This window comes from Doryrhamphus excisus, chromosome 1, assembly GCF_030265055.1.
Source record: "Doryrhamphus excisus isolate RoL2022-K1 chromosome 1, RoL_Dexc_1.0, whole genome shotgun sequence".
Taxonomy (NCBI): domain Eukaryota; kingdom Metazoa; phylum Chordata; class Actinopteri; order Syngnathiformes; family Syngnathidae; genus Doryrhamphus; species Doryrhamphus excisus.
Window position 1 is genome coordinate 24127998 of NC_080466.1, and position 14926 is coordinate 24142923.

The 14926-nt window shown below is 43.5% G+C and overlaps 1 protein-coding gene across 1 annotated transcript in view; it reads left to right on the forward strand.

The window, feature by feature from the left end:
- Positions 1 to 14926, forward strand: part of tspan4a (tetraspanin 4a) — a 212691-nt gene that overhangs the window by 84024 nt on the left and 113741 nt on the right. The gene's annotated exons all lie outside the window — the stretch shown is intronic.

Below are 14926 nucleotides of genomic sequence, written 5' to 3' on the forward strand. Positions count from 1 at the left end.
TTGGCTTGGTTTCAAATGGGGGCCCCACCAGGGCCCTCAGGCCTGGAATCTGCCCCCCCTTATGAGTTTTCAAGCACATGCAACCTTCTGCGGGAGAATGATGACCCTTTCTTTGTAAACGGCGAGGCCTGAGCATTCGCCGCCAGGCCACGCCCACCACGTGCGCTTTTCCTGCATCATGGTCCATCAACAGGCTTCACCAGGCTGTCAGGCAGTGACCTTGTGACCACGGTGTTTATCTGATGAATCTCCTGCCAGAAAAGGCCTCATGTAGATGACACGCCTTTAGCCTGTCGCCAATAGGTGGCGCTGCGACGAAATCAGGAAGTGACCTACGGGGACGTTCGGGGCGGGGCCATGATCACATGTACCAAGCATGATGAAGATCTGACCACGTGGAGCCAAGTTATTCACGTCTACAGTTACGCTCAGCGTGCAAGATCCGGTCAGATGAAAAAGGGCAAAATTTGGGGGCGTGCCACGCCCACATCGTACGGAATATCCCAAAATCCTTCGCAATTTAACGTCGGCCATCCGTCTAGTGTCCGTTGATGCAACAACGGACTCATTTGGTCAAACCCCCTAGGAGGAGTTCGTCGAGATACGACCCCAACTTCTGGCCCGAAAAAGGCCGCCGCCATCCAAAATGGCCGACTTCGTGTGCATTTTCCAATATGGGTTCTTGAGACTTTTTGGTCCGTCCTGTCACGATAGACGTCTCCACCAAGTTTCGTGACGATCGGTGAAACTGGTGGCGGGGGCTAATTTTTTTTTAAATTCAAGGTGGCGCTAGAGAGCCAATTTTGAAACATTATATTTGAAACCTATAAAATATCAAATTTTTCGCCAGACCTGATGCGCTCGCCAAATTTGGTGAGTTTTCGGGCATGTTGAGGCCCTCAAAAAGGCCGACGGTTGGCAGAATAATAATAATAATAATAATAATTAAAACTGCAAGCAGTGATGAGCGGGCTCGAGCACCCCGACGCGGTCGGGGGTACGCGCGGGTCGGGGGTACGCACGGGTCGGGGGCGCGCGCGGGTCCGGACGGGCGCGCGGACGCGCCGTTCGAAAAACTGTGGCGATGGGATAAGCGGTAAGGGAGTTACGGCACTTGCAATTTTCCGCCAGGAGGGGGCGACGCCGGCGGCGAGGCGGGTGCGCGGTCACGTCCCGTCCGACGCCCCGAACCGCCATAAGAAAATCCGCGACGATCGGACCGTGCGGTAGGTACTTGCGGCGGATATACGTTTCCGCCTGTGGGTGGCGCTATACAGTCTATGCGCCCACACGGTAACGGACCGGAGGGTACCCCGAACCACCAGAAAAAATTAGGTGCCGATCCGACCGTGCGGAAGGAAGTTACGGCTGATATACATTTCCACCAGTTGGTGGCGCTATAGCGTATGTACACACACTGTCATAGACCAGAGGGTACCCCGAACCACCGGAAAAAAATTCGGGCAGATCCGACCATGTGGAGGAAGTTACGGCAGATATACATTTCCACCAGTTGGTGGCGCTATAGAGTCTATGGACACGCAGATTCAAAGAGTGGAGGGTGACCCGACCGACCAAAAAAAAATTTAGAGACTATCCGACCATGTGGAAGGAAGTTACGGCTATATACATTTCCACCAGTTGGTGGCGCTATAGAGTCTATGTACACACACAGTCATAGACCAGACGGTACCCCAAACCACCAGAAAAAATTTGGGACCGATCCGACCATGTGGAAGGAAGTTACGGCAGATATACATTTTCACCAGTTGGTGGCGCTATAGAGTCTATGTACACACACAGTCATAGACCAGAGGGTACCCCAAACCACCAGAAAAAATTTGGGGCCGATACGACCATGTGGAAGGAAGTTACAGCTGATATACATTTCTACCAGTTGGTGGCGCTATAGCGTATGTACACACACTGTCATAGACCAGAGGGTACCCCGAACCACCGGAAAAAAATTCGGGCAGATCCGACCATGTGGGAGGAAGTTACGGCAGATATACATTTCCACCAGTTGGTGGCGCTATAGAGTCTATGGACACGCAGATTCAAAGAGTGGAGGGTGACCCGACTGACCAAAAAAAATTTAGAGACGATCAGACTATGCGGAAGGAAGTTACAGTTATATACATTTCCACCAGTTGGTGGCGCTATAGAGTCTATGTACACACACAGTCATAGACCAGAGGGTACCCCAAACCACCAGAAAAAATTAGGGGCCGATCCGACCATGTGGAAGGAAGTTACAGCTGATATACATTTCCACCAATTGGTGGCGCTATACAGTCTATGTACATACAGTATAACAGACCAGAGATTGACCCAACACACCAAAAAAAAATTCAAGACAATCTGACCATGAATCAGGAAGTTACGGCATATATACATTTCCACCAGTTGGTGGCGCTATAGAGTCTATGTACACACACAGTCATAGACCAGAGGGTACCCCAAACCACCAGAAAAAATTTTGGACCGATCCGACCATGTGGGAGGAAGTTATGGCAGATATACATTTTCACCAGTTGGTGGCGCTATAGTGTATGTACACACACTGTCATAAAGCAGAGGGTACCCCAAACCACCAGAAAAAAATTTGGGCAGATCGGACCAAGTGGGAGGAAGTTACAGCAGATATACATTTCCACCAGTTGGTGGCGCTGTGTTTTGAACATGGGTTCTGGAGCGTTAGGTGTGTCCTGTCATGATAGACGTCTCCACCGAAAATCATAGTGATACGTGCAACGGGCGGCGAGGGATAATGAATTGAAACTTCTAGGTGGCGCTAGTGTGTCAATTTAGATTGGTGTCACATGGGAGCACCACCAGGGCGCTCAGGCCTGGATTCTGACCTTACGTGTAAGATTTCAGCAGCCTGTGACCTTCTGCGGGCGAAATATGAGCCTTCGATGGTCAATGGCGAAGGCTGACCATTCGCCGTGGCCACGCCCACCACATGTGCTTAACACACATCACAGTCCATCAACTGACATCATCAGTCTATCAGTCAAACTGTGTATTGACTTTGATGTACATTGCTTCAAGGCAAGGCCAGACACCAGGCAGGGCCAGATAAGGTAAAAGTTAAGGTTAAAGTAAAAGTTTGGTGGCGTGCCACGCCCACATCCTAAGTAGCAGCACAAAATCCTTCGCAATTTAACGTGGGCCATCCGTCTAGTGTCCGTTGATGCTACAACGGACTCATTCGGTCAAACCCCCTAGGAGGAGTTCGTCGAGATACGACCCCTACATCCTCCCCCAAATGGCCGCCGCCACCTAAAATGGCCGACTTCCTGTTGGTTTTTGAACATGGGTTCTTGAGACTTTTTTGTGCGTCCTGTCACGAGTGATGTCTCCTCCGAAAATCATGCCCATACGTGCAACGGGAGGCGAGGGATAATTATTTTAAAACTTGTAGGTGGCGCTAGTGAGTCAATTTGGCTTGGTTTCAAATGGGGGCCCCACCAGGGCCCTCAGGCCTGGAATCTGCCCCCCCTTATGAGTTTTCAAGCACATGCGACCTTCTGCGGGCGAATGATGACCCTTTTTTTGTAAACGGCGAGGCCTGAGCATTCGCCGCCAGGCCACGCCCACCACGTGCGCTTTTCCTGCATCATGCTCCATCAACAGGCTTCACCAGGCTGTCAGGCAGTGACCTTGTGACCTCGGTGTTCATCTGATGAATCTCCTGCCAGAAAAGGCCTCATGTAGATGACACGCCTTTAGCCTGTCGCCAATAGGTGGCGCTGCGACGAAATCAGGAAGTGACCTACGGGGACCTTCGGGGCGGGAACATGATCACATGTACCAAGTATGATGAAGATCTGACCACGTAGAGCCAAGTTATTCACGTCTACAGTTACGCTCAGCGTGCAAGGCCCGGACAGATGAAAAAGGGCAAAATTTGGGGGCGTGCCACGCCCACATCGTATGGAATATCCCAAAATCCTTCGCAATTTAACGTCGGCCATCCGTCTAGTGTCCGTTGATGCAACAACGGACTCATTCGGTCAAACCCCCTAGGAGGAGTTCGTCGAGATACGACCCCAACTTCTGGCCCGAAAAAGGCCGGCGCCATCCAAAATGGCCGACTTCCTGTTCGTTTTCCAATATGGGTTCTTGAGACTTTTTGGTCCGTCCTGTCACGATAGACGTCTCCACCAAGTTTCGTGACGATCGGTGAAAGTGGTGGCGGGGGCTAATTTTTTTTAAAATTCAAGGTGGCGCTAGAGAGCCAATTTTGGGACATTATATTTGAAACCCATAAAATATCAAATTTTTCGCCAGACCTGATGCGCTCGCCAAATTTGGTGAGTTTTCGGGCATGTTCAGGCCCTCAAAAAGGCCGTCATTTCGTCAGAATAATAATAATAATAATAATAATAAACATTACGATTACAATAGGGCTTTCGCACTGGTCAGTGCTCGAGCCCTAATAAACATTACGATTACAATAGGGCTTTCGCACTGGTCAGTGCTCGAGCCCTAATAAACATTACGATTACAATAGGGCTTTCGCACTGGTCAGTGCTCGAGCCCTAATAATAATAATAATAAACATTACGATTACAATAGGGCTTTCGCACTGGTCAGTGCTCGAGCCCTAATAAACATTACGATTACAATAGGGCTTTCGCACTGGTCAGTGCTCGAGCCCTAATAATAATAATAAACATTACGATTACAATAGGGCTTTCGCACTGGTCAGTGCTCGAGCCCTAATAAAACCATTACCATTACCATTACCATTACCACTCACACGTCATAAATCAATAGATGGTTTTTAACCCAAATGTCTGTCTCGCATACGATGCAACCAAAAATAACACAGAGAACACAAATGTAACTGTACTACACGGACTGTGTGGGTACTAAATACCCTACAACGGATGCTCACATACCAAAGCAGGGATCTCAATGACATGTGGTAAAAAGGAAAATGTGCCAAAATAAATAGCTCTTCCGTTTTGAAGATGGGTCACACGTCTTGGTCAAATGCTGTTAGGCATGATGGGAAAAAATATGAAGATATTTAGATAAACACAAAGCATTGTATGTTCCAGCATTCAGTCAATAACGCCAGTGACGTGCATCTGCAGTGAATTGATGCCAAGCACCTTTAGGATGTTTACCGTGTGATTTGTGGACATTTTTGGCATGTGACATGAGGGAAATAATCTAAAGCATATTACGTGTATATGAGCTGGGCCCCCCACTGTGACTTTGCAGTGGAAGCGGAGGACTGCTGTCACCATGTCTGACAAACCAGGCGCCACGGCAACAAATCAGTCTCCACCCAATCCCGGTCGATATAATGAGCCCAGACCCGTAGGCGGCTTGAGGCGCGTGTGTGTGAGTTTTAGGGTTTATGTGTGTGTGTGTGTGTGTTCCCAGTTGCACAGAGGGCTGAAGGAGGGAATACTCGTGAGATTAGAGATTTATTGATTACCCTTTGCAGCTTTTCCCTTCCTTTGCTTGCTCTGTGCATCTTCCACGGGCCTTCTATTCTCCGCTTGTTTATTTCTACTACGATGTAGAAGGATGTCTTTTGGGCCCTGCAGCATCTTCCTGCGAGTGACCTGTCTTCTCCTTAGACATACTTTCAGAGGCTTATTAAAAGTAACAATGTTTGCATACATTGTGAATATGAAGTCAAGAACCACTTGTGCCGAGCGAGGTAGGCAGGAGGTGTCTTCTGCAGTTTAAATGTTCCATGACGTGTCTGGTGTTTGCACACCATTAAAATGTGACGGCAGCTTCTCCGCAAAATGCTGCTGCTTCAATAATTATGTCCTGATGGGCATAAAAAAGCAATCTGTAGACATATAGATGATTATGCGGATTATGACTGTGTAGTGAATGTGAATATAAGGGGGATCGGGGGGGGGGGGAGCAAGGTGCTGACAAGACTGTGGAGGTAAGTAGTGGCTGACACTTGCCAGTTTCTCCTTAAATGTGCTGCAGGCTGCGGGTTTTTTACACCATGTGTTGGCTGTGGTGAATTCCCATGGAGTGAATTCCCAACCTACAGCGTATTATGGCTCCTGGCTGTTGCAGCAATGAGCAGAATATCTTTGAAGCGGCCAACTTTTCCAAGTCTGGAGCCAACGTCTCTATCAGAAATAAGACTGGAATGGCCCTCGGTGTTGGGCAGACGCCCGCCAAGGCACCAAGGTTTACGTCTTCATTGAGTCATGCATCATTCAACATATTGTTGCTCTTGTGCCTTGCTTCTCGAGGTAACAATCAACTGATCTGGTCCTTCCCGAGAATTTGGAACATCGAGATTGATTTTACAGAAGAAGTGCTACAGGAGAATGCTTCATTTTTATTTTTCACCACATTTAGTCAAGCACATGGAATGTTTTGGCTTGGTTTTTACACCAGATGCCCTTCTTGACACAACAGACCCATACCTTCTGCCATCAAAGGCCATTACATCAGCAGGGATGATGGGAGTACTTGGCTGAAATAGCCATGACATTGCATGATATGCTGCTTTGCCTCCAAAATGAAGTGGTGCCCTGAACTGGTGTTCCCATAGTATGTGCATAATCATTGCAACTTACTCAAAAGCAAAGAAAAACGTTCATGAAAACCAAATTTGGCAGAGGTTTATAAAGAGAAAAGAACATGGCTTCTTGGGGAATGTTTGTTTTATAGCTGTTGAACCTTATACCTTCCAATCAAGCATGCATTTTCTCTGCTTTTGCAACGAGCACCAGAAAATGCTTTTCCAACAACATGGCCCAATCTTCTAGTTGGCTGGGGGCCATGAAGCAACACTGCTCTGCTGGTTTTTGATGACAATTTTTTTGCCAAAAATATTCATTCATTCATTCATTCATTTTCTACCGCTTTTTCCTCACAATGGTCGCGGGGGGTGCTGGAGCCTATCCCAGCTGTCTTTGGGCGAGAGGCGGGGTACACCCTGGACTGGTCGCCAGCCAATCACAGGGCACATATAGACAAACAACCATTCACACTCACATTCATACCTATGGACAATTTGGAGTCACCAATTAACCTAGCATGTTTTTGGAATGTGGGAGGAAACCGGAGTACCCGGAGAAAACCCACGCATGCACAGGGAGAACATGCAAACTCCACACAGAGATGGCCGAGGGTGGAATTGAACCCTGGTCTCCTCGCTGTGAGGTCTTGCCAAAAATATGTCTCAGTTTTTGTACACTGCTTTGGTTATCATACAGCCAAACAGTCCATCCATCCATCCATTTTCCTCCGCTTATCCATGTCCGGGTCGCGGGGGCAGCAGTCTTAGTATGGAAGCTCAGATTTCCCGGTCCCCGGCCACCTCCTCCAGCTCCACCGGGTGGACACCAAGGTGTTCCCAGGCCAGCTGTGAGACATAATCCCTCCAGCGTGTGCTTCCTAATAGGCACCGTGAGCCCTGCACTGGTGATGTGTTCAAGCGCACTCTGTAATTCTAAATCCAATTTTTAACATTAGATCCCTCTAGCCATGACCTAACACCTCTATAGTCACGTTTACACTTGGATTAGCAGATATAGTAGACACATGAGTAAATAAGCCATTTAAGACATAAATCATAAGACATAAAATGTGTTGCTATAAATGGCTTCCCAAAGGAGGCAGAGCAAGTGGTGAACAGGAAGTGACATTGGGGGTTCAGCGTTGAGTTTCCGTTTGGAGCTTGTTACGTGCGCAACAGCAACCCATAGTTTAATTTGGAATTTGAATTTGGGATTATTGTGCCTGTTTCATGAGGGATTATTGTTCCTGTTGTGAGTTTGTAAAGTCAGGCTGGTGATTGTGTCTCACCAATTACACTTTACTGACACCTAGTGACAAATAATGATGAGTTGGATTTTGTATAGCGCTTTCAAGGCGTCACCCAAAGCACAAACTGGTGGAGGTAAGCTACATCTGTAGATAAAGCTGCCATGGGGTTGTCTGACAGAAACGTTGCTGCCAATTCCGACTAGTGGAAAAGCCATCTTTGAACGCATAATTTGAATGCGTCATAATTGTACGTGAAAAAGATGTAACGTCATCTTAAATATGCATATGTTTTGATGAATAATAGGTTATGTTTGCCCTGGAAACAGCATGATTTATGAATAAAGATATTTATGACAGAGTGAAGCCGATATATTCAAACCTTGAAGTAGCGAAGGTGGACTCTATATGTAGTTATTATAATAACATATGCATATTTGCATTGTTTGCTCATGTAAAACAATAATTGTTGTAAAACGTGTTCATATTTTTGGGAGTCTGGAACCATAAATTGGATTTACATCTTTTGGAACAGAATTATGATGAAAACCGAGGTTCTGTGGGGACATATATTTATTACTGCATATGCATTTTTTTAAACTGACTAGAAGATGTGAATTAATTTCCCCAATGCAGACCTGAATCTCTTTACACATCTGAGAAGAATACATAGATAATTTATTAGCATGAATTATCTATGTGCAGATGTCCCAGTGAAAAGATCTAGGTGAAAGAACTTGTTTACATAATTAAATAGACCATTATTATACACCGTCTATACAGTATATATTCCTTCAGATAATGTCAGGTTTACATCACAAATCCACATGCACTACATCCCTGTGCATTCTGTAATGGCTGCACTAATGTAGTTTCAGAGTTTAAATTCAATTTGACTGATAAGCAAAATGTAATTACATAATAATAATGAGGGAGCACCTTGAGGATGAACTACAAGCAGCACAGTTTGACAGTTTGACTTAAAACTCCACTTCCATGCTGTGAGAAACCAAACACATTTATTTTTTTTTTTACTTACACAAGGCAGAAATCAAGTCACTTCTCCAGACACTAGAAATTGAAGCTGCATTTAGAGTGTGGAGCCGTGGAAGTGAATTAAAAAATTGGAATATAAAAAGCGCCGCCATTAGGGTTAAAGGTAAGTGACATAAGCGTCATTGCTGGGTTATATTCAACTTAAATGTCTTTTGGCCAACTTCTGCTGTCGTCTTCCAACGCTGAGCTGAATGTGAGACTTTTGAAGTATTTCTTTCAATCAAGTGGTGAAACAGTGATTTCCAGCATGAAAAGGGGCTGTTGGACTTTTATTCCAGAAAGTAGGTCAAGTGTGCCATTTTCTTCAGGTGAGAAGTGGCAAAGGGATGAACAATAAGAGGAAATGGAGTTAACTGTGTGTAGGCTTTCCAGGCACAAGAGGGGATGGAAGTCAGTCATGATGAGACTAGGCCTCGGGCACGAGTCACAACGGTATTGTGCTACGCTTCTGTGTAGCTTGGCTGCTTTGCCCAGGATGATAAGGAGTCAGATCCACAAAAGCTATATAGGTATACCCGGATAATTGCATGTCATGTGCTTTATGTGATATTGCATGTTCATTTCATTCCAGCAGCTGCAGTATGTGATTTCTATTGGATCCATCATAATGGTGCATTTCATGTACAATATAATTTGCCTGTGTGATGATTTACCTGTGGCACTGTACTAACCTTGAGTTTTCCCGTCAAGAAACACTTACTGTCTTTTTTCTTCCTGGGCAGGGAAGCTTTGCTGCTTATTGTTCAGGTGTCAGATACATTGAATGATAATGATGGCTTTCAAAGCCTGCAGGTTTTCAGCCCTTAGACATTTGAACTGAAGCCATGCACTCCCAAATCCTCCATCTTCAGTAACTTGAAGTATTGAACATAATTCATTGGTTACATCATTTTATATTCATTCTGGGTCCAAATTGTTTATTTTGCACATATCCTCTCCGCATATCAGATGCGGGCATTCTTCCGTTTGAATGGGTTGACTTTGAGCTTCACTTTTTTGTCCACTCACAATGGCTATGGTTTGAGTCTGCTTATTAATTTAATACTAAATTGAAGGGTAACGTTAATAATCATTAATAAAATGCTTGGTTCTGCTCCATTCTCCTTGCAAAATGAGGCGTTCAGGCACACTTGTAATTGTGAGTGGGAGATGCTAATTGTTTTTAATTGTTATTCACGTACCCCCTATTATTATTATTGTTAGGTGTACCTGTAAGTGAAAACCATTTTATTTGAAACTATTTTTTTTTATGTTCCTTGGTCCTTGGATGACTGTGTGATGTGTGTCATACGAAATGTATTTAACATGTTTCCAAACCTTATTTAAAGTAGACCTATTATGCTTTTTCCACTTTTCTGACCTATAAATGTAGTTAGAATGTTGTATTCTCGTGTTAAACGATGCCAAAGTTCCAGATAATGGATGGATCAAAACGCTTGGTTTAAAAAGGCGTGGTAAAACTGTTCCTTAGTGATGTCACATAGGGACTTCCTTATATGGTTGATAGTTAGGAAGCACTTTGTGGAGTGGGCGTGCCCGGAGGCGGGTCGTGAGTGGAATAAATTAAAACAGACCATTTTGGAAGGAAGAACAAATCAAAGGATACAGCTGGAATAGGTACAGATTCCAGAAAAGTCCGAAAAGTTTTCTGTGCGGGTTATTGTGTGTAGCTGCTCTATAGGAGATCACAACTCATTACAAAGGGTCGGAAAATGATCACAATAGGTCCCCTTTAATGACCTTCACAAAATAATTTGGTTAAGGAAATGCTTACTTTGGTTACTTCAAATCCTTGCGGCAGGACAGACGAGGAATGTTAACTTCTGTAAACACACTCGTGTGTGATGTCGCTGTTTCGTGTGCATGTGCGTCATGTCCTGGACACATCCATCCATCCATTTTCCTCCGCTTATCCGGGTCCGGGTCGCGGGGGCAGCAGTCTTAGTAGGGAAGCCCAGATTTCCCGATCCCCGGCCACCTCCTCCAGCTCCACCGGGAGGACACCAAGGCGTTCCCAGGCCAGCTGTGAGACATATTTCGTGGTGCGTGTCTGAACCAGAATGTACATTTTTCTATGAATTGTCCCAGAACATCTGACGCCAGATCAAAGACCTCACGCATAACGGGTAGTCAACCTGACGCTAGCTGAGAAAATATGATGCCAATGACTCCCCCCAGATAAATGGCTTGTTTTGTTGGTTGTATGTCGTGGTTCTTTTAGAGTTGGGACACCATGGAAAGATTCCAGTCAGATAATGGACACTTCATACTCAACAAGCAGGATCCCTAATCAACATTTTAGAAGTGAGAAGAAATTACACCAGAAAAAAAGGCAGCTCCACTCGTCTTTCATCTCCGTGGTTGTGCTGGATGCACGCCGGATCGCCCCTCCATCCCCCCCCCTTAGTAACCATCCAATCACAAATGAGCCAACACGCAGCACGGACCCATTAAACAACTAATAATTAACAACAAGTAAAAACAACGATTAATATAAAGTTGGTTGTTCAAATCTGGCTGTAGGATATATTTTTTTACCGTTCAGACGACGTGTCCCACACGGTGGTGTACGAGCAGCATGAGGCGCATTGAGGTGTGCCCTCTGATACGCATTTAAAGGCGTTCATTTGATTGGTTAAGATGACACTCGGCTGTGTTAAACCCTCTCGCGCCTTCTCTCCTCCCTCTTTGCCACTTGCGCCGGTGGCAGGGATGGAGGCGCGGGTGCGCTGTGCCAGACTGTGCTGCTCACGAAGTTTGCAAAGTGCACTGGCCACACCCTGTTGGCCCGGTGTAGGCGCCGAGATCAAAAGAATGCAGATTTACCCTGTGCACTACTTGAGTCGTTTACTTTTATTTTTTAAATACAATAGTGTCCCACTGGGAGCCATAATCATTACCATGCAGTACATCATAACACAGTGTCCATTCCACGCCGCCAAATCCAGCACAGCATCCATCGCTGTGAGATATTTTGTGCAAATTCTATCCCCTACACAACTTTCATAGATTTCTTGTCATTTTTTGTACACAAATGAAAAACACACAAAAATCGTGAAACAGGAAAAAAGACTGTATGGAGGAGTCACAGTGACCAGCTGCAAATAAATATTTAAGTGTTTTCAATGTATTCTGTGAGTGCAGCATTCATATCATTATCTTCCAATGTTAGCTAAAGTAAATACTATTTCTACTAACAATAATTATCTCCACCAAAACGTCATAGGTTCTTCTTTACCACTCCAAAGGTACAATTTGCATAATCCCGCTCCCCTAAACATGAGAGATATAACATAATGAGATATAATAATGAGATATAGAAACATATTATTCTTCGTGGAAGTAGAAGGTGTTTTTTTTTGACATGAAGAAAAAGTGCTCCAAATGTTGTGAAGAATCAACATTTAAAAAAAAAAACAGGACTGATAAAACCTGCAGTAATTTTTCAAGGCCTTTTTCAATTGAAGACCTTACTTAGGAAACTGGATGATCACCAAAAACGTTATTAGATGAACACTACAACAACATCTAGTACGTGTTTGTTTACCATCTGAAGGATGTGAACCTGGAAAAGAAAATTATGGCCACAGTTGAGAAAGATTTTCTTGGCATTGCACAAACACATAATATTAATTATTAAAGCAGAGAGCCAACACGTATGCAACCAGTGTATTGCTGAAAATGATGCTTTGGTTGTCGTGGAGTACGTTTTGGCACCTTATTGCTGCACTGATGCACATTTCATGCAAACTAGTAAACATATAAAACCCATACAGACACGGTAGGAACTGAAAATGTCACAGTTCACAGTGGAATGTTGAAATGCCCCATATTTATCGTTTGAATCCATAGTAACATTTCCTTCTCTTTGAGTAAAAGCTTATATACTGTATATTATATACTGTATATGCAAATGTAGGTGCAGCGTGAGGACTCACTTTGTCTTTGACTAGTCAGTCACTGTGCAGTGGCGGATAAAATAAATACTCATGAAATACATAAATACTATTTGTAAAATGAAATAAAATAAAATAAAATAAAAAATAAAGGTAAAAATAAAATAAAATAAAGGTAAAAGGTAAATAAGGTATATAAAGGTAAAACTAAACTAAACTAAAATAAAATAAAGGTAAAAATAAAATAAAATAAAGGTAAAAATAAAGGTAAATAAGGTAAATAAAGGTAAAACTAAACTAAACTAAAATTAAATAAAATAAAATAATGGTAAAAATAAAATAAAATAAAGGTAAAAGGTAAATAAGGTAATAAGGTAAATAAAGGTAAAACTAAACTAAACTAAACTAAACTAAACTAAACTAAACTAAACTAAAATAAAATAAAATAAAATAAAATAAAATAAAATAAAATAAAATAAAATAAAATAAAATAAAATAAAATAAAATAAAATAAAATAAAATAAAAATGTTATTGACTGGCCACCAGTCCAGGGTGTTCCTGCCCTTTCGCCCGAAGACAGCTGGGATAGGCTCCAGCACCCCCGCGACCCTTGTGAGGAAAAGCGGTAGAAAATGAATGAATGAAAATAAAATAAAAAGGTCTGCACGGCGATTGAGTGGTTAGTGCGCAGACCTCACAGCTAGCCTCCCACCCTCGGCCATCTCTGTGTGGAGTTTGCATGTTCTCCCCGTGCATGCGTGGGATTTCTCCGGGTACTCCGGTTTCCTCCCACATTCCAAAAACATGCTAGGTTAATTGGCCACTCCAAATTGTCCATAGGTATGAATGTGAGTGTGAATGGTTGTTTGTGTATATGTGCCCTGGGATTGGCTAGCCCCCACCTCTCGCGACCCTCGTGAGGATAAGTGGTAGAAAATGAATGAATGAATGAATGAACGTTCTGATCAGTGTTTTATGCTGTGGATCCGATCATCCATCCAGTGTATATGTTTAAATATACAACTGGTTATATTAGGGATCAACAATGTTTTTTTCTTGTGAGAGCTCCTTTCACAAAATGAAAATTGCTCATCGCCACTCAGTTTATTTTTTTCATAGTTTATTTCAAATCAAACAAAGCCAATATGCTTGTTTTACTAGAACAACAACTCACAGTTGCTATTTCACAATGAATTTATCGCTAGTCTTCTTACATTATTAACTGAAAACCTGAATGAAAAGCAGGTTTGCCCGCCTCTGTGCGGCCCTTCCAGCCGCATCCGCTGTTCTGAATCACAGATGCAGCCGACCCCCTCTTCCGTGCCCTTGGCATCCCATAGCCATCGTCTGTAAACAGACACCCACCCACTCTGCTTTCTATCAAAGCGTCGTCTTCTCTGAGCTGCTGTGACGTCGTCCGTATGGCTACGTTCACACTGCAGGGTATGATGCCCGATTGTATTTTTTGTTAAACAGAGAATTTGTACCTGGTTGTTCATATTGCCAAAAAATGAGACTTGTTGATGTGTGCATGCACAAACGTAAAACATCATTTGCGTGTGTTTATGGAAGTAAAGATTGCTGCAGTGGAGCTGTGGAGCAGTTACAGTAGTTATAGTAGAGTAATTCAGAAGACTTATGGTCATTTCAAAATAGCAATGCAAATCATTTTGCTGGCAACAGCTTCGATGTTAAAGGTTTAAAAAAAATCTTTGTCTGGCGGGCCGGATTAAAAGGCTTTTATGGCCTTACATCAATTTTGTGATCTACTGTCACTCTAATCTGGTTTGAGATTAATGTGCTGTGACATTATATCTATTATTACTATTTGAAAAATTAAAAATAAACACAATGCATTGGAATGATGAGGTATTTCTTTTCTTCTTTCTGGGTCGTAGGAAAAACAGCAGTCGGTAAAATGGTTGTTCTTTAAAATGTTCTTTAGTAAAGCTTTCGTCCGTCATAATGCCTCATAAGATCACAGATTTACAGTCCATAACATATTCTGGTATGTCATGCAGGAGTGCTATCACACAGAGTCATGATTGCTCTGACCCTCTGACGCACGCCTGGAAGCACAAGAGGCTGCATTTCCATTTAGCTCCATTTTGTGCCGTGTTGTGTAATTGAGGCCATGCTGAATTTTGGATCAAAACTAGAGTTATTTGTCCATAATGGCAGCATTATGTTGCATGATTTTGTT